We start from the raw sequence: 25,465 nt of genomic DNA on the forward strand, positions 1-25,465 counted from the left end.
TAAGTGTAAAGAATTTTTTCTTTTTACAGCTGTACCTGTGGCATACAGAAGTTCCCAGGCTAGGGGTCTAATTGGAGCTGCAGCTGCAGTCTATGCCACAGCAACACCAGATCCAAGTTGCATCTGCAAACAACACTGCAGCTTGTGGCAATGCCTAATCCTTAACCTACTGAGGGAGGCCCGCATGCTCACAAAGACAATGTCTGGTCCTTAGCTTGCTGAGTCACAAGGGGAACGCCAAGAAATTTTGAACACTCCAAAATAATTCAAGGGAGGTAGTAGGTGGAATTGGGTAGGTAGACACAGAGTGTTTCGATGGCTTCAGTAATGTTCTAGCTCTTCTATTGAATAATGGGTTTTATGCATAATTTAATATTATGCTTCACAATTTAGAAATAAATACTTTTTTATATATGCAGTATTACATGAATCTTAAATGAATATAATGCATTTATTTTGCAATGTGCTTACTGAGAAGGAAATGCAAAACTATATTTGCACAGAATAAAATCACAGGATTCCTAGCACAATTTAATGCTCCACTTTGGAGGGAAAGATAAAAGTTTTGATCTATGATAGTCATGGCTGAATTGGGCCCTGGGTTAATGAAATTAGTAATCATAGTTTACAATTATTAATAGTGTTTTCACTGCCTAAAGACATCTGGAAGCCCCTCAAATACAGAGCCAAGTGGAAAATTTCAGTAGTTCAATCAGTGAACCATTCAATGATGTTTTGTATGAGACTCAGCTGCAAATGACACTATCGAAGTCTGATTTCAAACCTAGCATTTGAAACAGTGTGAGAAATTTCACTTTTAAATTCAAACCATCACTGAATATAATTTAAAAGTAAAAATATAACAATAAATTTGTTTATAATTCCGCTTGAGCAGAAAAAAACACGTTAAAATTTTCTCTGTGAAAAGTTCAACTTCTCAATTTAAATGTATTTTATTTGTAATACTAAAATTGCAAAATGGCCTCATTAAAAACAACATGTGGATTTTTCTATAAATCTCATAATATCTTGGAGATTTCACTTAAAAGAACATGTAATATCCATATTCTTACTGAGTTCTTTCATGAAGAAAGAAAGAAGACTTGAGAGTAATTCTTATTGTGATTTTGTTTACTAAGGATGATTTGTGAAATGTTGAAAATTGTGCTCTGTTATAATTTGTACCTATTAGCTACATAGCTGTCGGCTACTTCACTGTCAATATTGGAAAGAAAATCTATACATTTTCACCTCTGCCCTATCTCTAATCTTCCTCTTTAAGCTGTCACATCTCTTTTCCATATAGATGTCTTATTTTCAGCTAAAACTCAATGTGGCTGAAACAAAAGCATTCATTGATACAAATCTGACTTTTTTTTACTCTCTTTATATTTTCATCATTTCATCATTCTCTTGGGAACAGAAAAGTTCAGTCACATTGTGCTTTCATGCCAAGAACAAATGAAATAAGTGAGATTTTGAAAAAAGATGAGATGTGTGAAGCCTGACACAAATGGCTGGGCCTTCCTGTATGTACAATGGAGTGGGATGGAGAGAAAGTTGACTTCTGTGGATTTATAATTCGTATTGGGCAAAATAAGAAGAAAAGGACATCACTGATTTGGGTTTGGTGGGCTTTTTTTTTTTTTTTTTTTTTTTTTTGAGAAACCTGCATAAAAACTAGGCTCAGGGAAGTCTAATTGAAATATAGTTGATTTATAATATATTAGTTTCAGGTTACAGCAAAGTGATTTATTTATATATAAATATATATCTATATTCATTTTTAGATTCTTTTCAATTATAGGTTATTACAAGATATTGAATATATTTCCCTGTGCTGTATAGTAGGTCCTTGTTTATTTTATATACAGTAATGTGTATATATTAATGGCAAACTCCTAATTTATCCTTCCCCACCCTTTCCCTTTTGGTAACCATAAAGTTGTTTTCTACGTCTCTGGATCTATTTCTGTTTTGTATATAAAGTACATTTGTATCATTTTTTTTAGATTCCACATACAAGCAATATCATATGATATATGTTTTTCTCTGTCTGACTTACTTCACACAGTATGATAATCTCCAGATCATACAAATGGCATTGTTTCATTCTTTTTATGGCTAATATTTCATTGAAAGATATACATATAAATTTGACAGTCATGAACTTGTGTAGAGATAGTGAAAGATAAAAATATGAGTGATCCCTCAATATGTCCTGCAGTCTGCAATTCCTGCTGCCTTTGTCTCCTAACCTCATTCCCATGGAGCCTTCATCCTCATCGCTAAAACTGCTCTTGCTAAAATGATCAAGATGTTTCCAAGGACTAAGTCCAATGATTAGTTTTATTCTTATTTTATTTAGACCAACAAAAATTTTAACTTGTAGGTCACTTCCTCTTCCTTGCAATATTTGGCTCACAGGATACCAGAACCCTTGGTTTTCCTCTTACCTCAAAAGTGTCTTCTCAGTCTCCTTCGCAGATTCCTCCTTTTCCTCCCAGAGCCGTTAACACCAGAATCCTCCATAGGAGGTTTTTTTTGTTTTTGTTTTTGTTTTTAACTGTTTTCTTCTCTTTAGTCATTCTCAACTAGCCTCAAAGCTAGTTGAATACTGTCATTAAAGATTCCAAAATGTATATCTTCAGTTTATATCACTTTAACTATTTTCTGAACATCTATAGTTGGCTTTCTAAAATAAATTGTCTTAGTTCAGCCTCCTATAATAATTACCATAGGTTAAAACAACAAACATTTGCTTCTCACAGTTCTGGAGCTGGGAAGTTGAAGATAAAGGTGCCAGCCAATTCAGTTCCTGTTGAGAACATTCTTCTTAGTTGCAAATGGCTGCTTTCTAGCTGTATCATCACTTGGAAGAGAGAGAAAGAACTAGCCCTCTTCCTCTCCTTATAAGGACACTAATTCCAACATGCGAGCTCCAGTTTCGCTCCCTTCCAAAGATCTCATCTCCTGATACCACCACGTTCAGACTCTACCAAATTAATTTTATGGGGACACGAACAAGATCCTAAACTTGCAAGGCTATTTTGAACCTCTAGTTTTTCCATCCCAAACTTCTCCTTTCACTGCTTTGCCCACATCAGATGACAGCAACTGGATCCTTCCAGTTGATCAGACAAAAGTCTCTGGAATCACCACTAACTTCTCTTTGTCTTACTGTCCATTTTGGATCCATCAGGATATATTATATATTATTGGTCTTCTCATTAAAAAGTATTTTAAAATGTATAAAATATATATAAAGCCTTCCCTTTAGCACCTAGAATGGAGCTTGTCTGTAAGAAGAGCTCAATTGATTTTTGATGAAAGAATGAAGGAACACACTAAAAATAGCAGGAAAAAAAGCTAAGACTGGGTGCTCTGTTAATAGCAGTATTTAAGCGTTTAGTGAACAAAGAAGCCATGAAGTCACAATCACAGAGGTCAAAGAAAAACTAGAAAGGATGACGTGACTAAAGCCAAGGGAAGACTTAGTTTTAAGGAATGAGTTGTCAATCATTTCAGTAAAGAAAGAACTGAAAACATGTTCAGAAAATATTACAACTAGAAATGTAGTATATTTCATTTGAGAATATATTTGCAAAGATGATTGGGGTTTTGATGAAATGATTGAAAAATAGAAAACAGGAGTGGAAGAGCCAATTTTCAGTAAAATATTCAAGCAGATACCAGATGTTTTGGATCTTGTATGGAGACACAGGAGCAGAATTGGAGATGAGGGATGTAGAAACAGAGTACAGACTCTTTTATCAACAAGCTGTACTGAATAGAATAGGGACTATATTATCAAGGGATAATTTCTTCAAAATAGATTCGCTTCAGGGAAGATCTTATGCAGAGGCAAAGAACCAATACAGACTAAGAGGCTGAAAATACTGAATATTTACTGAAAACTCTCACTGGTACAGCAAAATCATTTTCCTATAATTTCCCATAAATGGTTGCCTTTTCTGCTGAGTTATTTTCTTCCTAGTTACACCTAGAAGTAGCTCAGTGAAGAACTCTACTTTGGAACTGTACCTTCCCAATCACCAGGAGATAAATTTGAAATACCAACAGCTCCCTTACACCAGAGGGAAAGTGATCAGCTCAGTACCTACCTGGGGTCAGTGACTTTAGTGGGGTCTGGGTATACTCACCCTTTTCTGTCCAGAGCAAAAATGTCTCTTCAGAAGAGTCTTTCTATCATTCCTGGCTAGAATGAACACCTTTCTAACTCAGGATGTCCTGCCTACATATCAAACCAGAGAGCTGGACCTCAGTTGCTGGGATAGTACACTTTAGCACCTGGCAGAAGTGTGCTGAAACTGCCTATTGCTATGTACTTCCTGCAGCAGAGAGAGGAGGACCAACCCTCTTGGGTACCAGTGACAGCCAATGTGATTGCAGGGAATACATGAGACAAAGCAAGGGGTAGGTCAGCACACACACACAAATGGGGTCAAGTGTGACAAAGAGTTGTACTTAGAAAAGATCCTGGCTTAAAATTCTTCCCCAAAGTGAGAACAGAAAGGTCAACAACCCATACCATACCCAACAAGCACTGATGGCCTGATCACCTTCCCTTCTCTTCCTCTATTAGCATAGGCAATGCTTGAGGGGTATCTTAAGGAAGCTTATTTTTGCTTGATTTATCATTTTGACACTCTGGTAATTGGTCCTGCATTATATTCTTACATTTTTTATTTAGATGTTTTGCTACATATTTCATAGTAAATATTGAAAGCAGAGTCTCGCCTTTATGTAATTATTTTAATTAAAAGAAAGATGACCAGATTCAGAGAGACTGAAATAAAGTTAACTACTGAACATTAAAGAGGTCCTCATCTTTAAAGTAAAATAAGAAAGAATAAAGAGAATTCCAAAGGACAAAACTGAGTACACACACACACATACACACGCGCGCGCGCACACAAATTGGTGTCCAGAGGTGTGGAAAATGGACAAGTTAAGATGAGTTTATTTCATTTAAGTCCACAATTTCCTGAAATGGGGATGCTAACCATTACACTTATCCTTCTAATTGCGGATACTCTGAAATGCTTTATTATTATCTTCAAAGTAGAAGTAAATAGGTTGCCAAGAGGAAGTTTCTAAGAAGTCTAGTTAGCAGAGGTTGCCCACTGGTATTGCAAATCTAGGAAACAGTGCCAACTGGGGATTTATAAACCAGGCAGCTTCAGCTTCAATATTAGAAAAAGTGATTCATTAAGGAAAAGAATGATCAATTAGTCAGAAAAAACTTCAATATAGACTCTTCACAGCGGTCTATCACTTTTCAAAACAAGTCACAAATAAATATCAATGTGTGGTCAGAAAACTAATAGAATGGCACACACCACTTTGCAGGAAGCACCATAGTGGGGAAGTTTAATGAAAATTTCAGGGAACTTATGAATCAAGGATATCTGCATTAGTTTAAGCTAAGGATAGAGGAAATGGGGAATTCAGCTCTTAATGTGATTATTCTAATCACAAGGGGATAGAAACTTGAGAGCAGCAAAAGACTGAATGTAGCCTAAGAGAGTTGCTTTTCATTTGTTTCAAGTGTGGTGCCAATGACCAGCACTGACTCTGACCTAAAGGTCACATCTTCTAATTACTAAATCTTTCTGGGATTCACAGTTGGCACTGGCCCGTCAGATACTGAGGGTAGGTCAGTGGGAGGGTCTGTTCACCTACAGAATTGTCTGTAGCCTGCTATTCCTGGCAACTATTGTACCAGGTTTTAACTCATTTTTTTCCTCTTTTTTGGAAGATGGTCAACTCACTGTGACATGTTCTTCAATTCATTTTATTTGTCTGTTTCTTTGTTTTCACTGAAACATACAGAGTGGAAATGTCCCCCTCTAAATAAGGGCTATTTATTTAGAAACTCCAGGGTATTTGCCAACAACAAATATTCCTTTCCCATTGTTTCAGGTAAACTATTTATCATCCAGGAAGGAATAGCAAATGCCAGTGAACCTTATTTTTTAAAAAGTGTTCTGTACTCACAGTTTCTAGTACATCATGAAAAGGGGAAAAAGATATTTTCATGGCAGCAGCAGAAGACGCTCTGCCCCATGAGGTGATTCTCTCAATATCCCAATCCTTCCTTTTAGTAGCTCTTTCTGAAAGTAAATCACATCATGTTTTGAAACGATATTAGAAAAACCTTTGCCAGGAAGGACCTAGATTATTTTATGATCTGTTGGAATTCTGTACAATCTTGTCTTCATTCAATATCAAGAGAAAATCTTCATCCAGAACACCTCAATAAATTGGTACCAATTCATATTTGGAAAGCTTCATTGCTTTAATGTTTGAAAATGGTAAACAGGCAAATTTAGCATCCTGAAGATGTAAAGATTCTCAACTTACAAAGGACTATGGGTGAAAAGGCTGGCTGATGTCTTTCCTGCCAGGAGGTGCTTTTTGCTACTGTTGTCAGGCATGCCCTGCCCTTGGGTGTCTTCATCTTTTCACATCACTTTTTCCCAAAACATTCTTCTCTTATCAAGTTCAGCTATTGCCTAACTTGGTCTTTTCTAGCGATCTCTTTCTTGCCAATACAGGTAGGTACCCATAATATTCCCTGGGAAATTTTGCTCTTATGATTTTTCATCTAATTTATTCAATGATAAGGCACAAATTTAGCAATACAGAGTTAGATGCATAGTTTACATACTGTAACAACTGTTATCATTTATGTCTATAATACAATGGGTATTACAACCTTAAAATGTTTTAAGTAATGAAGACAATTTACTGCTCACATATTTTAACATTTCATTAACAGGGATGGTTTCTGGTGAGCCTTTTTGCAGAGGCTCAAGTAATATATTCAGGACTTAATTTCTATTTCTCTCATTTGCTTCCTATAACAGAGGCTCCATCCACAGCCTCACACAGTGGCCTTCAGGTGGCTCCAAAGTCTATATTCAGAATCAGAAAAATGGCTGCCGCTGTTTCAGAGCCTTATTTCTCACGACACATAGTAGGAGAAAGAAAAGGTACAGGGATTCACCCTTCTCTAGTGAGTCTGAAGGACTCACTGCAGCCAGGCTCATGGGACATGTCAATTGGCTTCCACCAAACAGTGCCAATCCATGAGGGGTGGATGAATTTCCCCTCAAATTCTAGGATTCTTTTAGTATGAATGGGGGAATGGCAACTTGGGTGACACCTAAGGAATGTTTGCACATTTGCTGTAATACCTCCTGCATACACAGGACCTCTCAAGAGTGAATCCAGGAGGGATGCAAGATGGCAGAAGAGTAGGGGGATGCACTCGCTCTCTCCCACAAACACAGCAAAAAAAACACATCTACATGTTACACGACTCACACAGAACAGAAACTAAACCCTGGCAGAAGAACTTAAACCTCCAATAATGGCAAGAATCTCATGACATAACTGGGTAAAAGAAGAGAAAAGAGGAGAGTGAGAGAAGGGGAATTGGGATGGGACTGGTGCTCCCAAAAGGGAACTCTGAAGGAGAAAGGGAACCCACACCCTGGAAAGTCACCTACTCGATGGAAAGATCAACCTATCGGAGGGATCTCCAGACACCGAGAAGAGTGCAGCAGTAGGTCTGAGATCTGAAAAGCAGAGTGAGAGCCAAACAGATCATCTGAACTACTGGCACAGTCATCAAAACCTGAGACACTCAGGTGGGGGCTGGGCACCGAGACCTTGGCTCCAGATGTTAGTCCCCAGGAGTGGGCTAGGGTTGGCAGTATGGAGACAGCCTAGGGGACTAGGAAGCCGGAGGTCAGGTTGGTGGTGTGGAAACAGCCTAAGGAATTAGGAAGCAGTGCGTTGTGGGTGGAGGGAGCAATACGCTAAGGGCTGGGGAGTGGAAAGCCACAACAGAGGGAACCTGGGAAAAGAGCTGGACCCACAAGAGAGACAAGGTGCCAGTGTTGGGGAGGGGAGAGGAGGAGGGGCAGGCTGCCCTAGAATACTCCTTGCACCCCAGCTAGCGCACTTGCCACCAGCTAGCAGAGAGCAGTGCTACCCAGTGCATCCCCCCTCCCCTATGCTGCGCAGGCCTGACCTGAGGCCGCCTGCCATCCTGGAGGGCTGGCTTCACCACTCCTGGGAAGCCAACCACCCCAGGGGCTTTCCCTGCCCTGGCCTGCCTGCCCGCTGGAGGGGCTACACTCCTGGGGAGCAGGGCCCAGCACCACCTGTCCCCTGGAAGACCTCTGCAGCCAGAAATGCCAGAGCAAGCTCTGCCTGGCCACAGGAAGTCTACCTCCACCACAGGGCAGTACTGCCAGTTCCAGCTGCCCTGGAGAAGCACTCCTTTGTCTCCCAGCAGCCTGGCTAGCCGCTCCAGGCCTCGGGAGGCACTGCATTCCTGCCGAGCAGCTTCCCGGTGCTGCCCGGCACTTCCCGCCCCCTGGAAGAGCTCCATAGCCTAGAAATACTAGAGCAAGCTCTGCCCAGCCACGGGGAAGTCTGCCTCCATTGCAGGGTGGTCCTGCCAGTTCCGGCTGCCCTGGGGAAGTGCTCCCTTGTCTCCCAGTGGCCCGGCTAGCCACTCCCACCCTTGGGAGACTCTGCACTCCTGCGGAGCAGCTGCCCAGCACTACCCACCCCCTGGAAGAACTCTACAGCCCAGCAGCACTGGGGCAAGACCTGCCTGGCCACAGGAAGTCTGCCTCCGTTACAGGACAGTCCTGCCAGTTCTGGCTGCACTAGGGAAGCACTCCTTTGTCTCCCAGCAGCCCGGCTAATGGACCCCACACTTGGGAGGTGCTGCACTCCCCTGGAGCAGCTGCCCAGCACTGCCAGCCCCCAGAAAAAGCTCCATGGCCCAGAAACGCCAAAGCAAGCTCTGCCCAGCCATGGAAAGTCTGCCTCCATCACAGTGCAGACCTGCCAGTCCCGTCAGCCCTGGGGAAGTCCTCCTTTGCTTCAGAGTGACCCTGCTAGCCCTGCCCACCCTCCGGAAATGCCCTGCTGCCTCAAAGAAGACTGGCCAACACTGCCAGCCCTCGGGAAACACTCCACAGCAGTGCCCAAGCAAACCCCGCCCAGCCATGGGGAGTACACCTTCACCATGAAAAAGAAAATAACAAGCAAGATGAAGAAGCTCAGAAACCATTCCCAGTTAAACCAACAGGATAACTCACCGAAAGCAGTCAACAATGAAACAGATCTCTGCAGTCTGACAGACTTGGAGTTCAAAAAGGAGATAGTGAAAATACTGAAGGAATTAAGAGAAGATATGAACAGTAATGCAGACTCCCTCAGAAAGGAACTAGAAAATATAAGGAGGAGCCAAGAAAAACTAGAACATTCATTTGCAGAGATAAAAACTGAGCTAAGGGCAGTAAAAACCAGAATGAATAATGCAGAAGAACAAATCAGTGATGTGGAAGATAGAATAATGGAAATCATCCAATCAAGACAGCAGACAGAAAACCAAATGAAAAAATCATGAAAGCAATATAAGAGACCTACGGGATAATATAAAGCAGGCCAATCTACGCATAATAGGAATTCCAGAAGGAGTAAAAAAGATAAAGGGATTGAAAATATATTTGAAGAAATTATCATTGGAAACTTCCCAAAATCTAAAAGATACTGATTTCAAGATACAGGAAGCACAGAGGGCCCCAAACAAGTTGAACCCAAACAGACCCACACTAAGACACATTATAATAAAAATGGCAAAAGTTAATGATAAAGAGAGGATCCTACATGCAGCAAGATAAAAGCGAAGTGTCACTTATACGGGAACCCCCATAAGGCTATCGGCTGATTTCTCTACAGAAACTCTACAGGCCAGGAGGGAAAGGCAAGAGATATTTAAAGCACTGAAAGGAAAAAATATGCAACCTAGAAGACTCTGTCTAGCAAGAATATCATTTAAAATAGAAGGGGAAATAAAAATTTTTTCCAACAAACAAAAGCTAAAAGAATACAGCAATACAAAACCCATTCTAAAAGAAATATTGAAAGGGCTTCTCTAAATCGAGAGAGAGAGAGAGAGAGAGAGAGAGAGAGGAAGAACTAGGATTGAGGAAACCACAATCAGAGAGCAGTTTCTCAAATAAGCCAGCACACAGAGCTAATCATGAACGTTTAAAACAAAATAAAATGAAAATGAAAAAAAGAGACATCAAAATCATAAAATGTGGGCAAGGGAAGTGAGGAAATAAATAGATTCTTTTTTAATTTTCTTTTTTTTTAATTTTAGTATGGTAATGAAGTGTTTGAAACTACAGGACTATCAGGCTAAAACACACAATTATAGGAAAGGGTTAACATACTTAAAAAACAGGGCAAGCACAAATCAAAACCAAACATTACATTCACAAAAAAATGAAAAGGAAAACCCTCAAGCAGAAAATAACTGGAGACCATCCAACCAAAAAAAGAAAGGAAGAATGCAGAATCATAGAATCAACTGGAAAATGAGGTTTAAAAATGGCAATAAATAATCATCTATCAATTATCACCTTAAATGTCAATGGACTGAATGCCCCAATCAAAAGACACAGAGTGGCTGAGTGGATAAAAAGGCAAAAACCTTCAATATGCTGCCTACAAGAAACTCACCTTAGGACAAAGGATACATATAGATTGAAAGTGAAAGGGTGGGGAAAAATATTTCACGCCAATAGACATGACAGAAAAGCAGGAGTCGCAACGCTCATATCAGACAAAATAGACTTTAAAACAAAAGAGAAAGAAAGGCAAAGAAGTACACTATTTAATGTAAAAAGGATCCATTCAAGAAGAGGCTATTACTATCATCAACATATATGCCCCAAATATAGGAACACCTAGATACCTACTACAAATATTAACAGACATAAAGGGAGATATTGATGGGAATACAATCATAGTAGGAGACTTTAACACCCCACTGACATCAAAGGACAGATCCTCTAGACAGAAAATCAATAAAGCAACAGAGATCCTAAAGGAAACCATAGAAAAGTTAAGAGTTAATTGACATCTTCAGGACACTACATCCAAAAAAATCAGAATACGCATTCTTCTCAAGTGCACATGGAACATTCTCAAGAATGGAACACATATTGGGGAACAAAGCTAACCTCAACAAATTTAGGGGCATAGAAATTATTTTAAGTATCTTCTCTGACACAATGGTATGAAACTAGAAATCAACCACAAGAAAAGGAATGAGAAAAAACTGACTACATGGAGATTAAACAACATGATACTAAAAAACCAATGGGTCAATGAGGAAATCAAGAAGGAAATTAAAAAATACCTCAAGACAAATGATAATGAAGGCACAACCACTCAAAATCTATGGGACGCCACAAAAGCAATGCTCAGAGGGAAATTCATAGCAATACAGGCCTTCCTCAAAAAAAGAAGAAAGATCTCAACAAATTGACAACTTAACCTACCACCTAAATGAATTAGGAAAAGAACAAAAAAGACCTAAAGACAGCAGAAAGAAGGAAATTATAAAGATCAAAGAGGAAATCAATAAAACAGAGATTCAGAAAACAACAGAGAAAAGTAATAAAACCAAGAGCTGATTCTCTGAAAAGGTAAACAAAATTGACAAATCCCTGGCTAGACTCACTAAGAAGAGGAGAGAAAGAACCCAAATAAACAAAATTAGAAATGAAAAAGGAGAAATCACAATGGATACTGCAGAAATACAAAAAACCATAAGAGAATACTATGAACAATTACATGCCAACAAATTTCACAATCTGGAAGAAATGGACAACTTGCTAGAATCTTACAGCCTGCCAAAACTGAATCAAGAAGAAATAAACCAACTGAACAGACTGATCACTAGAAATGAAATTGAATATGTCATAAAAACATTCCCCACAAATAAAAGCCCAGAACCAGATGGCTTCACAGGTGAATTCTACCAAACATATAAGGAGGATCTGGTGCCCATCCTCAAACTTTTTCAAAAGGTTGAGAAAGAAGGAACACTCCTAAAAACATTCTATGATGCCACCATCACCCTAATTCCAAAACCAGACAAAGATATCACCAAAAAACAAAACTATCAGCCAATATCTTTGTTGAATATAGACGCAAAAAATCTCAACAAAGTTTTAGCCAACCAAATACAACAACATATCAAAAAGATCATACACTACAACCAGGAGGGATTCATCCCAGGTTCACAAGGACAGTTCAACATATGCAAATAAATCAACATCATACACCACATTTACAAAAGTAAAGTCAAAAACCATATGATCATCTCAATAGATGCAGAAAAAGCATTTGACAAAGCCCAACATCCATTCATGATAAAAACTCTTGCCAAAGTGGGTATAGAGGGAACATTCCTTAACATAATCAAAGACATTTTTGACAAACCCACAGAAATATAATACTCAATAGAGAAAAATTGAAAGCCTTCTCACTCAAATCTGGAACAAGATAGAGATGCCCACTCTCACCACTGCTGTTCAACATAGTTTTGGAAGTCCTAGCCACAGCAGTTAGACAAACAAAAGAAATAAAAGGCATCCAAATAGAAAGAGAAGAGATAAAACTGTCATTGCATGCAGATAACATGATACTATACATAGAAAACCTTAAGGACTCAACCCAAAAACTTCTTGAACTGATTAGCAAATTCATCAAAGTAGCAGGATATAAGATTAACATTCAGAAATCAGTCGTGGAGTTCCCAACGTGGTGCAGTGGTTCACAAATCCAACTAGGAACCATGAGGTTGCGGTTCGATCCCTGGCCTTGCTCAGTGGGTTAAGGATCCAGCGTTGCCGTGAGCTGTGGTGTAGGTTGCAGACGTGGCTTGGATCCTGCGTTGCTGTGGTGTAGGCCAGCGGCTACAGCTCCAATTAGACCCCTAGCCTAGGAACCTCCATATGCCATGGGAAGCGGCCCTAGAAAAGGCAAAAAAACAAACAAACAAACAAACAAAAAAGACATCAGTCGCATTTGTGTATACTAAAAATGAAACATTAGAAAAGGAATACAAAAATACGATACCTTTTAAAACTGCACCCCAAAATCAAATACCTGGGAATACATCTGATGAAGGAGGTAAAGGACTTATATGCTGAGAACTACAAAACATTAATCAAGGAAATTAAAGAAGATGTAAAGAAATGGAAAGATATTTCATGTTCATGCATTGGAAAAATTAATATTGTAAAAATGGACATACTACCCAAAGCAATCTATAGATTCAATACAATCCCTATCAAATTACCCATGACATTTTTTTCACAGACCTAGAACAAACAATCCAAAAATTTATATGGAACCACACAAGACCCAGAATTGCCAAAGCAAACCTGAGGAACAAAAACCAAGCAGGAGGCATAACTCTTCCAGACTTCAAGCAATACTACAAAGCCACAGTAATCAAGATAGTGTGGTACTGGTACCAAAAAAGATATACAGACCAATGGAACAGAATAGAGAACCCATGGTCAATTAATCTTTGACAAAGGAGGCAAGAGCATAAAATGGGAAAAAGAAAGCCTATTCAGCAAGAATTGCTGGGAAACCTGGACAGCTGCATGCAAATCAATGAAACTAGAACACACCCTCACACCACGCACCAAAATAAACTCAAAATGGCTGAAAGACTTAAATATAAGACAATACGCCATCAAGCTCCTGGAAGAGAACATAAGCAAAACATTCTCTGACATCAACCTCATGAATATTTTCTCAGGTCATTCTCCCAAGGCAACAGAAATAAAAGCAAAAATAAACCAATGGGACCTAATCAAATGGACAAGCTTTTGCACAGCAAAGGAAACCCAAAAGAAAGCAAAAAGACAACTTAGAGAATGGGAGAAAATGGTTTCAAACAATGCAACTGACAAGGGCCTAATCTCTAATGTATAAGCAACTTACACAACTCGACAGCAAAAAAGCCAATGACCCAATGGAAAAATGGGCAAAAGACCTGAATAGACAGTTCTCCAAGGAAGATGTACAGATGGCCAACAAACACTTGAAACAATGCTCAACATCCCTGACTATTAGAGAAATGCAAATCAAAATTACTATGAGGTACCACCTCACAACAGTCAGATCAGCCATCATTAATAAATCCACAAATAACAAGTGCTGGAGGGGTTGTGGAGAAAAGGGGACCCTCCTGCACTGCTGCTGGGAACGTAAGCTGGTACAACCACTATGGAGAACAGTATGGAGGTACCTTAGAAAACTATACATGGAACTAACATATGACCCAGCAATCCCACTCTTGGGCATATATCCGGACAAAACTTTCCTTGAAAAAGACACATGCACCCGGATATTCATTGCAGCACTATTCACAATAGCTAAGAGCTGAAAAAACCCAAATGTCCATCGACAGACAATCGGATTAGGAAGAAGTGGTATATATACACAATGGAATACTACTTAGCTATAAAAAAGAACGACATAATGCCATTTGTAGCAACATGGATGGAACTAGAGATTCTCATATGAGTGAAATAAGTCAGAAAGAGAAAGATAAATACCATATGATATCACTTATAACTGGGATCTAATATACAGCACAAATGAATATTTCCACAGAAAAGAAAATCATAGACTTGGAGAATAGACTTGTGGCTGCCTGGTGGGGGGGCGGGGGAGTGGGAGGAATCGGGAGCTTGGGGTTAACGGATGCAAACTATTGCTCTTGGAATAGATTTGCATTGAGATCCTGCTGTGTAGCATCGAGAACTATGTCTAGATACTTACATTGCAACACAACAATGGGAGGAAAAAGTATGTATACATATATGTATAACTTGGTCCCCATGCTGTACAGATGAAAAAAAAATTTTTAAAAAAAGAGTGAATCCATGGAGTCTTTATATAAGCCAATCTCCTTTGCTCAATTCCTTTCGATTTCAGTTTTCCCTTATGGGTAAAGCATTGCAACAAACACTGGCTCTCATGTTTTTAACTGCCCACTAAAAAGATTAAGGAACATATCTCTGAGGTTCTTCTTCTCCACCTATCCAGGCAATAATAACACTTATTATCCATGTTTTGGCCTCTAAAGAAGGATTATAATTTATGATATTAATTAAAAATAGCTTACACTATTGTGTCTCTAGTTCACAATAGTGTGTTATACACTTAAAAATTTGTTAGGCGGGTAAATCACGTTACATGTTCTTACAATGATAAAACAAACAAACAAAATGGCTACTATTAATTTCTACCCTACACAAAATGGCTACCACTAATGGCTACTATTAATTTTTATTCTTAGTAGTTGATACCATACATGGGCCCTGAGTTTCCTTTTTTGTCTTATGAACTTAACGTGATAAAAGAGAAAGAAATTGTGCTCCACGGGTCCTGGCCAAGCAGAAAACAAGTACAGAAGTCAGATCAAATAAATTTTTTAAATGTTTCCAAGGTCAGAGCTAAGATAATACATTAAAATTCTAGTTTTTAAAAAACTAAATAGCTTTCGAATCTAGCAAATAATTACATCATAAACAATACAAATCAAAAGATGATTCAGGAGTTCCCACTGTGGCACAGCCGGTTGGGAATCTGACTCAGTGGCTGGGTTCCCTGGCCCAGCACAGTGGGTTGCAGTGGGCATTGCTGCAGCTGTTGTATAGGTCAAAGCTGCAGATATGATTCAATACCTGGCCCAGAAACTGCAATATGCTGAGGGTGAAGCCATTAAAAAAAAAAAAAAAAAAGACAATCCATAGAACATACAGTGAGTTATCTTCTGATACAAACAGTTCTGCCTTTTTCTTTTGGTAGATTTTCCCCCTATGAGACCCTTGTGTAGCCCTCAAATAACCATCACCAGAAATACCTGAGAATTTGTTAGAAAAGCAGAATCTCAGGCCCCACATCAAATCTACTGAGTCAGTATCTTTAGCAAGACTCCCACATGAATTACACATGTACTGTAAATTTAGAAAGTGTACTGTACAAAGGAAACCACTAAAAAAACAAAAAGACAACCCAAGAGTGAGAAAAAATTTTTGCAAATGACTCAACCAACAAAGGTTTAATCTCCAAAATATACAAACACCTCATACAACACACAACCAAAAAACAAACAACTGATAGAAAAATGGGTGGAAGACCTAAATAGACATTTCTCCAAAGAACACATACAGATGGCCAGCAGATACGTGAAAAAATCTTCAGCATCACTAATTGCTAGAGAAATACACATCAAAACAACAATGTGGTACCACCTCATACCAGTTAGAGTGATCATCATTAACAAGTCAACAAACAAGAAATGCTGGAGAGGATATGAAGAAAGGTGAGAATGTAATTCCTTCACTGTTGGTGAGAAGGCAATTCGGTAGAATCACTATGGCAAAAGTATGGAAATACCTTAGAAAATTAAATATAGAACTACCATATGACCCAGCAATTCAACTACTGGGAATATATCCAGACAAAACTTTCTGAGAAAGATACATGCACCTGTATGTTCATGGCAGCACTATCCATAATAGCCAAAACATGGAAACAAACTCAATGCCCATCAACAGATGAATGGATAAGATGTGGTACATATATATAAAATGGAATACTACTCAGCCATAAAAAGGACAAAATAATGCCATTTGCAACAACATGGATGGACCTAGAGACTCTCACCCTGAGTGAAGTCAGAAAGAAGATGACAGACACCATATGATATCACTTATATGTGGAGTCTAAAATATGGCACAAATGATCTATATAGAAAACAGAAACAGATCATGGACGTGGAGGACAGACTTGTGGTTGCCAGGGGGGAGGGAGAGGGAGTGGAATGGATTGGGAGTCTGGGTTTAGTAGGTGCAGAGTGTTGCATTTGGAGTGGATGGGCGATGGGATCTTACTGTATAGCACAGGGAACTATATCCAATCACTTGTGATGGAACAGGAAGGAGGATAATGTAAGAAAAAGTGTGTGTGTGTATAAATATAGCTGAGTCACTTTGCTGTACAGCAGAAATTTGCAGAACATTGTAAATCAAATCAAATAAAAATTTTTTAAAATAAAATATATTCAGAAAAAACAAGAACAGTGTGCTGTATAACTAGAATCTATCATTTAAGATGACTTTAGTTCCAAGTACCTAAAAAACAAATAAAAATTTCTTGATAATAGATGGAAGGGAAAAGCCTTAATCCAAGCCTCCATCTTGAGAAGCTAGAAGAAGTAAATCAACCCCAAATTAAGTAGATAGAAGGATACAATAAAAATGAGTTGTAACCAATGAAATAGTAAACAGAATCACAGTTGAGAAAATCAACAAATCCTCATTTGTAGGAAAAACAAACCAGAGTATTCAAGGGTGATGGACTATATGTTTGGGGTTTTTTGTTTGTTTGTTTGTTTGTTTTTGGCAACATAGCACATTACCACCAATTTAGTGACTTTTAAAACAACTGCCATTCATGAACATACAGTTTCAACAGTCAAAGCGCTAAGCATAGTGTGGCTGAATTCTCTGCTCAGGCTCTTTCTGGGCTAAAAATCAGCCAGGAACCATAATTCTTTTCTGGGATTTTTGAAGCTATTTTCAAGCTAATTAAAAATTTATGCCACCACATGTTCCCATTAATAGTTTGAAAATATATAGAGAGAGATCGGGAAAACAACAAAAAAGTCAACACAATAAAGAAGGGCCTGAGGGGAGTTCCCATAATGTCTCAGCAGATTAAGAACCTGACTAGTATCCATGAGGATGCGGGTTAGATCCCTGGCCTTGCTCAGTGGGTTAAGGATCTGGCATTGCCACAGGCTGTGGTGTAGGTCAAAGATGTGGCTTGGACCCCGTGTTGCTCTGGCTGTGGGGTAGGCCAGCAGCTGCAGCTCCGATTCAAGTCCTAGCCTGGGAACTTCCATATGCTGTGAGTGTGGCTATTTTAAAAAAAAGGAAGAAGAAGGAAGGGACTGAGGAATTAAGGAAAATAAGAGGAGGAAGAAGAACAGCAAATGGGGAAAAGGAGAGAGCATAAAAAGGGAAGAAAGGTAATATAACAAAAAAAAAAAAAAAAGAGGTGCCCCAGGTAGACAATGATAAAAATGCAACACAATAAATTTCTGTTACTAAAAGACTGTTTAGGAATGCTACTGGCTTCCCCCATTATGAAGGATATAGACAAAAATATCTCTGTAAACTCATCTATTCAACACTATGGTATAATATATATAATATGTGCCTTTGAATATCCTGTAAAAGAGATGGTTCAACAGAAATAAAGTTTGTCCAGCTCCACATTTTCACAGAATCAACCTAAACAAATCTAACATCCTTAAGATAAAAAATATATGCTTGAATCCATCAAATACTTGACTTCCTTTCTCTGTGAAGTGGAAGGACCAGATGTAGAAGAAGATGGCAGAGCAGAGGGACGAAGGGCAGTGTAAAAGTTTGGGAGGAGCTTGCAGAAAAAAGAAAAGAAGTGTGACTAAAGGCAAGTAAGGAAATCATCACATGCTCTGGACAGGCCTTTTGAGTTGAAAATCAGGACATGTAATGACATCAAAAGACACGACCAGGCAATTTTCTCCAGCAGTTTTCAGACCCATATAGAACAAGAAGAGAGCATATGAACTCTGAGGGACTACGTAATCAGAAACTTAAAACATATTGAAACTAATCCGTGGAAGTGATGCTCATTCAACTGTGTGTATTTAAATAAGAATTCATAGTTACCCTACTACTAATACAAAGGAATATATGAAATATTGAAAGTGATTGAACACCCAAATGATATGATTCAGATAAAGTCTAAAAATCTGATATAAATTACTCAAAGTTTAATTTGGGGAAAAGTTTAAAATAAGTTTGGCTATAAAAGCTTTTATTATACTTTATTTTATAAACCTTAGCACCTTTAATGCTCTTCCCTCTGACTTTTCTGTGAGAACAAATTGTATCCTTTCAAGCAGTATTCTTAGCAATTATAAATCAAAAACTGACCCAAATAGATGCTACAAGTTACGGGACATTTTCTTCAAGGATTATGATCTAAAAGGCTTACTATGAAACATATGTTTTAGATGATAGGTAGATAGATAGATATGATAATGTGATGTGTATCTATATATATGATTATGTATGATAAATATATACCAAATCTCCACATTTCCATGTTTAAAATTTGAGAGGAATTATTTAATTTTTTTAAGAATTGATTTATTTTCAAGATTAATAGCAATTAAACACCTTTATCCAAGCCTGTAAAGGGAGATACTCTAAAACTGATTACAACCAAAGCACAAAAAGTAAGAGAGGAGAAAGAAGAAAGACGAAAGTCAATTGATAGCTTACTTATTGACTTTTGCAGAAGATTAGTTTATTGACGCTCAATACGTTTATCTCATTGATCTCACTTATGGTCATATAATTAGTAATCAAGTTTCACGCTCTTCTCGAAAGTTCAGACTACAAAGCTTCTACATTAACCAAGAACTATTCAGCATTTCCCTTCAAATCAGAAAGAAAATACGAATTTTTTAAAATTTGGTCCCAAAAGTAAGTCCTCAGAAAATATATCTTGCATAATTTCTAAATAGTCAGATAACTAAGGCAAATTATGGGACATAGAGGAGATGAAACAGAAACAAAGTGAGATGGCCACCCCACTCCTAGTTCTGCCAAGGGGTCATGATGGTGCTATGGAAACACCTGCTATATCTCAGACATGTTAGTTTTGTTTTGTTTCCTCCTGGGAACTGGAGATGAACACTGCAATATAGGACCAGAAATCACTGGAACAGAATTACCTTAATAGCAGCCTTCAGAGTGAAAGTCCATGCTTTTCTGTCTCCTTGAAGCTGAATTATTCAGCTCTTCCTTTGAGTTTGTGGCCAGTTGTCCTATTAAATCCAAATTTTCATTCAAGTGGCCAAAATTTTTCCCTATTGATTAGAAGCCTCAAAAAAAAAAAAAAAAAAAAAAAAGTTAGGAATGTAGGAATTTTTTAGAACTGAAGAGAGGACAATGGGAATCTACTGAGAAAATGTATTTGCCTAGAGGGAATCAAGCTATGAGAAATAAAAGGCTTGAAGTTAATAATAAAATATCACCAGCATCTTGGAAAAATTAAAGAGTGATAGTTCTATTGAGCTGTTCCTGTAGAGAACAAGGCGTGTGCTTCAGCATTTTATAGGCACAATATCTTCTTAGACTTCTCTTTGGAGGACTTGCCTTTGTAGAACTTTCATAAAATTTCTATCATTTTTTTCCCATGGCATTTCAAACGTAGTAAATGGTTTAATATAAAAGCAGCTGAAACATAACTGTAGTCAGCCTACTTTACTTGTCTACAGAAATTCTAATCCATATTCAAGGAAAAGGCTAGTACTACAGCAGTGATATTTTCTGAGTTTGAATTGTGTTGCAAAAAATTCTGCATGTTAGATTTGTGGTTGCCAAGAGGGATGGGGGAGGAAGTGGAATGGACTGGGAGTTTGGGGTTGGTGGATGCAAACTATTATATTTGGAATGGGTTGGGCAATGAGGCCCCACTGTACAGCACAGGGAAGTGTGTCCAATTTCTTGAGAAGAGAACATGATGGGGGATGACATGAGAAAAAGAATACATATATGTATGACTGGATCAATTTGCTATACAGTAGAAAATGGCACAGCATTGTAAATCAACTATACTTTAAAAAAAGAAAAAAAATCTGCATGTTGGATTTGCTGCAATTTGCACATTTATTCATCTTTATGAATCACACACTCTAAAATTTCAAATGATCCACTAACCATGGTAAACCAAAATGATTCCTCGTCATAATACTTCTATCTTAATTAGTCTGTTACAAAATGACTAAGCTATGTAAGCAGCAGACTATGAAGAATCAACCTAAATTAGCTGTATTTATTGTACTGCAAAATACATTTAATCTCAACACAATGTTACATAAGTTTTTACAATTCACACATAATTTATGTTGCACAGCAATTACACAATTAATGATATGTAGTTTGAGTAAATGCCTATACTGTGCAAGTTGTATCAAACAAAAAAAAACTAAGTTTATTAAAAGCCCCAAGGTAAAAATCAAATCAAAATTTGCTGAAAGTAGCCTTGAAGTTCTCTAAATATTCTGAATTTATACCCAAAGGGTTGTAGTTTGTTGCCTTTCCCATAGTGATTTCCCACTATTTGGGGGTTATCCTGAGAGCTCACAATAGAAGAATATGTGGTTGTCATGCTAACTGCTTCCGCCAACATTCATTCTAATCCAAATAATTGGTCTAGGCAAGTCCTGGAAATTGCATCCCCTCACCAACGACCAGTGTAGACAAGTGATCCAATCCTGGTCAATAAGAATCTCCTCACCATTAAATCAAGAGGCACAAGGTAGTGAAGGGGTCTTCATTTTACTGTTTCTACTGTTTTGTCTGAAAATAATGCCTTTAAGAGTGAGAGTCATTTTGCAATAACTAGGTTAGTCAATGGAGAAAAAAATACCGATACCTGGGAGGTTCAGATCCTAGAGAGAGAAAGGAACTGGTCCTTGATGACATCACTGGACCACAGGACTAACCAGCCTGGTGCCTGAACAATACAGTGCCTCATTTGTAAAATGGAGAAAATTGTAATGCTTATCTTAATCTTATCAAAATGAGCCAGTACATGTAAAGTGTTTAGAATAATGCCTGACATGTGAGCTCAATAAAGAATACTTTTTATTACTTAGCACACTAATTCCATACTAATAATTGTGTGAGATAATATTTTCATCATTTATGCTTTTTTAGGTTATAGCAGTAAGTATCCTAACAGACACAGTACATCTATCTCCAAGTATACAAGGCTGAAACAGATAGGGACTAAAGTTATAAGTCATATTTATTTTCCCCTGGGCAACTCTTATGTGGGCTCTTCTGAGTTATTTAGGATCTGAGAAGGTCTAAAACAAGCAATGATGTGAAGGGGGAGATGAGAATGGCACTTTCTGAAGATTACTAATGTGACTCGGTCCTCTCAGGATCAGCGTTAAATATTAGCCGATGTGATTCAAAGGCTTCCATCCCAAGATTTCTCTCTACCTAAAATTCTACTATTTATAGTTATATTTCCTTGGAGAAAGAAGTTTGAGGGGAGTGCATCTGGGTTAATTATCTGTTGTTCACATCTCATTTTTTTAAAATTAATTTAATAGGAATGATTTTCTAACATCTAACATAGTTAAGAAAGAGAGAAATAGAAAGGTAGAAAGAGAAGAAGGAAGGAAGAGAGGGAGGGAATAAAGGAAAGAAAGAAGCACTGTTTCTTAAAGAAAAGTGATACAGTTTTGAATAAGAGCATTTTAAGAGTGACCTACCTGACTAAAAGTATTTCAGGTTAAGGATGATAGATTCCTGGGATAAAGTATAAATGTATAAGCAAAAATTGTGTGAGTGGTATAAGTGATACGGGGGTGGTATAAATAGATGTTGGTAAGTGATAAGTAAGAGAATTAAGAATCAATGACAGGCTTAGGTATCAGTTAAAATAAATGCACCCCAATGTTCATAGCAACACTGTTTACAATGGTCAAGACATGAAAGCAACCTAAATCCATAGACAGAAGAATGCATAAAGAAGATATGGTACAGACATATAATGGAATCGTACTCGGCCATAAAAAGAATGAAATAATTCCATTTGCAGCAACATGGATGGATCTAGAGATTATCATACTAAGTCAGAGAAAGACAAATATCACATGATTTCACTTATGCGTGGAATCTAGAAAATGACCCAAGTGAACTTATTTACAAAACAAAAACTAACTCACAGACATAGAAAATAAACTTATGGTTACCAAAGGGAATAGTGGGGGTGGGGGAGATAAATTAGGAGTTTGGGAGTAACATATATACATTACTGTATATAAAATAAGCAAATGTATAGCACAGGGAACTACACTCAATATCTTATAATAACCTATAATGGAAGAGAATATGAAAAAGACGTATATCTGAATCACTTTGCTGTACACTTGAAACTAATACAACATTATAAATTACCAATACTTCAATTTTAAAAGAGTCAGTGCATAAAAGTTGATACTAACACTATGGTGGCAGATATATTGGAACTGTGTTCTGACTCAGTGCTACTGAGTGGGTTTCCTCTTATTCTAAGATATCCTAAATAGAATGAGAACAATTTTTTTATTTTATACTTATTTTACAATCCTTTTTCATGTGTTAAGTACATAACAGATGCTTTAAAAATCCTTCTTTGGTCATAATAAAAACCACCCAAATATATACACTCCAGCGGAAGTCATCACCAACTTTTTATATATATGTTTTTCTGATGCAGCTTTCACAAATAATGCAATGACTTTAAAAATATGATGTTTGCTTTGTACTTCACATTTTATTTCGACACAGTGGAAGTCATATTTTTAAAGTATGCCTTCCATTTTTATGATTAAAATGAACTTTAAAGGACAGAGCAGTAATTAGCCCTAAATGTTAATTAGCCCTCCACTAATTCTTTCACTTATTGATAAACCATTTATAAATGAAAAAACAAATTCACTCAATGAGCTCGAACTAGAAAGCCTAAGGTTTTTTCCAGCTTTAAGTACTATGATAGATCATTTTATCTACTTTCTTTTTATCAATCTATAGCATTACACTGCCTTTTTTTTTTTTTTTTCCCTCAAAGGGATTAGTGGCAGATTTAGAAATCTAAGCTTTAGAAAGTCAAAGAGAAAGTGAATTCTTTAACTGTAACCAATTTAACTTTCTTTCAAATGTGTCAACTGGAATGCTTTGGCATCTGAATGAAAAGAAATTTCTGAAGAGTTATTATGCTCTGGATTCTAGCAAAATTTTGTCATAGAAGAAATATTATCAAGGTTAACAACTGAAATTGTTTTAATGATGCCTTTATCAGGCTTTCACACCATAGCACTGAAAAAGAGGAGCAACAGGAGGAAGGAAGTTTTAACATACAAAGCATGGTTTTGAAATTGGAACTGTCCTGGATAATCCATCATATGTGGTAGTTAAACAAACAGGGTCTATAGCCACGACTAATTTTTCTATGAAAATTCTGAGTATTAGGTTTTAAGCTCCTTAAACTCTCAAAATTGCTCTTTCCTGGTAGAACCTCCAAGGGCTAGTCACATCTAGACAAGATGCCAAACAAGAATCCTTGGCTTAAGATGAACTTGAAAAAAGTAGTAATGAGATGCAAGTGAAGAGAAAGAAATTTCATACTCAGTTCCGAAGTTGGATAGAAAAGGTGGTTTCCAAGGAGAATGAAAATTAATTAACTAACAGTCTCTGTAAAAGCCCTTGAAATCCCCAGGCCCTATTATTTGATTTTGACTTTTCTTGGCTTTTACATTATTTGTGAAATTTACCTTAATTTGTATATGTAAGTATTGAGGGGCTCCTCCTTTTGTTCTTTTAGAAAAGAATGTGATGTCCACGGCTCTGTTGAGTAAAGTCCAATGATACCAATGCCCTGAGACCTCAGTTAAATAAAGGCCAGTCTTTGTTTACCCTTTGGTTATAGTGAACCACCCAAAAAGATTCTCCTACCTAGAGATTCAGATTCCTTCTATGGGATATGGGATAAGCCTTGGTGATAGAGATTTGAACTTATCTAAAGCTACAAAAATTCACAAGGATACTTATATATTTTATATACTGGAGAACTGTTCCTACCAATAAAAACTTCTGGAGACTTTTGAAACTCGATTCCTCCACTGCCAGTGGCTACCAGATTTATGAAGTCTTTCTTAGTTTAGGCTGCTATAACAAAATACCAAAAATTCTGTGGCCTATGAACAACATCAGTTTATTTCTCACAAACATCAAGTCCACAGCAAAGTCAGTTTAGGGGAAGTCAGTATTCTGAATCTGGTACTTTGACCTTTGCTAGGAACACCTAGAATTTGAGGCTGTGGGCTACTGCTCTTGGGCTATTTTATGCCTGTTTATGCATGCACACTGGCCATTGATTATGCATTCATTTGACAGAAATGGTGCTTCAAATGTGCATACCCTTTGAAAAATGTTGATGTGGTACTACGAAGAAAATTTTTCTATACAGACGTGTCATATTCCCACTACTGGAGAAAAAAAATTAAGCCATCTCAGATTGAATACACACTTTAAACTCAAAATACCTTTTTTAGCACTATTTTACATTTTGAGTTAACTTATGAAATTTAAAAGTTGCTACTTAGCCGGTAAAAAAGTTCTCTCAGAAGCAAAAGAGGAGAGCTAGGATACTTGTTTTCAATGTTTAAATGCTAACTATGATTGTAAGACTCAGACATTGAATATATGTGATAATTGATCTCGCTGCTATTCAGTAACAGGTTTTCCAAACCAAGGAAAACAAATAAAAATGAGAGAAGTGAAGTCATGAAACTCATTACAGGTTTGGACAGAGAGGAGCAATACCACTGTCGTCATCGGTAGCATCCACTGAGAGTTTGGTTTATAGTGTTTAGTGTCAAGAGATAACAAAGATAATGCCTTCATGA

At 37.5% G+C, this 25,465-nt stretch overlaps 1 protein-coding gene across 1 annotated transcript in view; it reads right to left on the minus strand.

Annotated features, from left to right (window-relative positions):
- Nucleotides 1–9,252, minus strand: part of LOC110261667 (glutamate decarboxylase 1-like) — a 161,398-nt gene extending 152,146 nt beyond the window's left edge. The window contains exon 1 of the mRNA XM_084977346.1: nt 9,150–9,252. The gene's annotated coding sequence lies outside the window, so the exon portion shown is untranslated. The remainder of the gene's footprint in view (nt 1–9,149) is intronic.
- Between the last annotated feature and the right edge of the window lie 16,213 nt (nt 9,253–25,465).

This window comes from Sus scrofa, chromosome 1, assembly GCF_054392235.1.
Source record: "Sus scrofa isolate SSC_HxYL_T2T_F1_AM1 chromosome 1, Sscrofa_HxYL_maternal_Yorkshire_Landrace_v2.0, whole genome shotgun sequence".
Lineage (NCBI taxonomy): Eukaryota > Metazoa > Chordata > Mammalia > Artiodactyla > Suidae > Sus > Sus scrofa.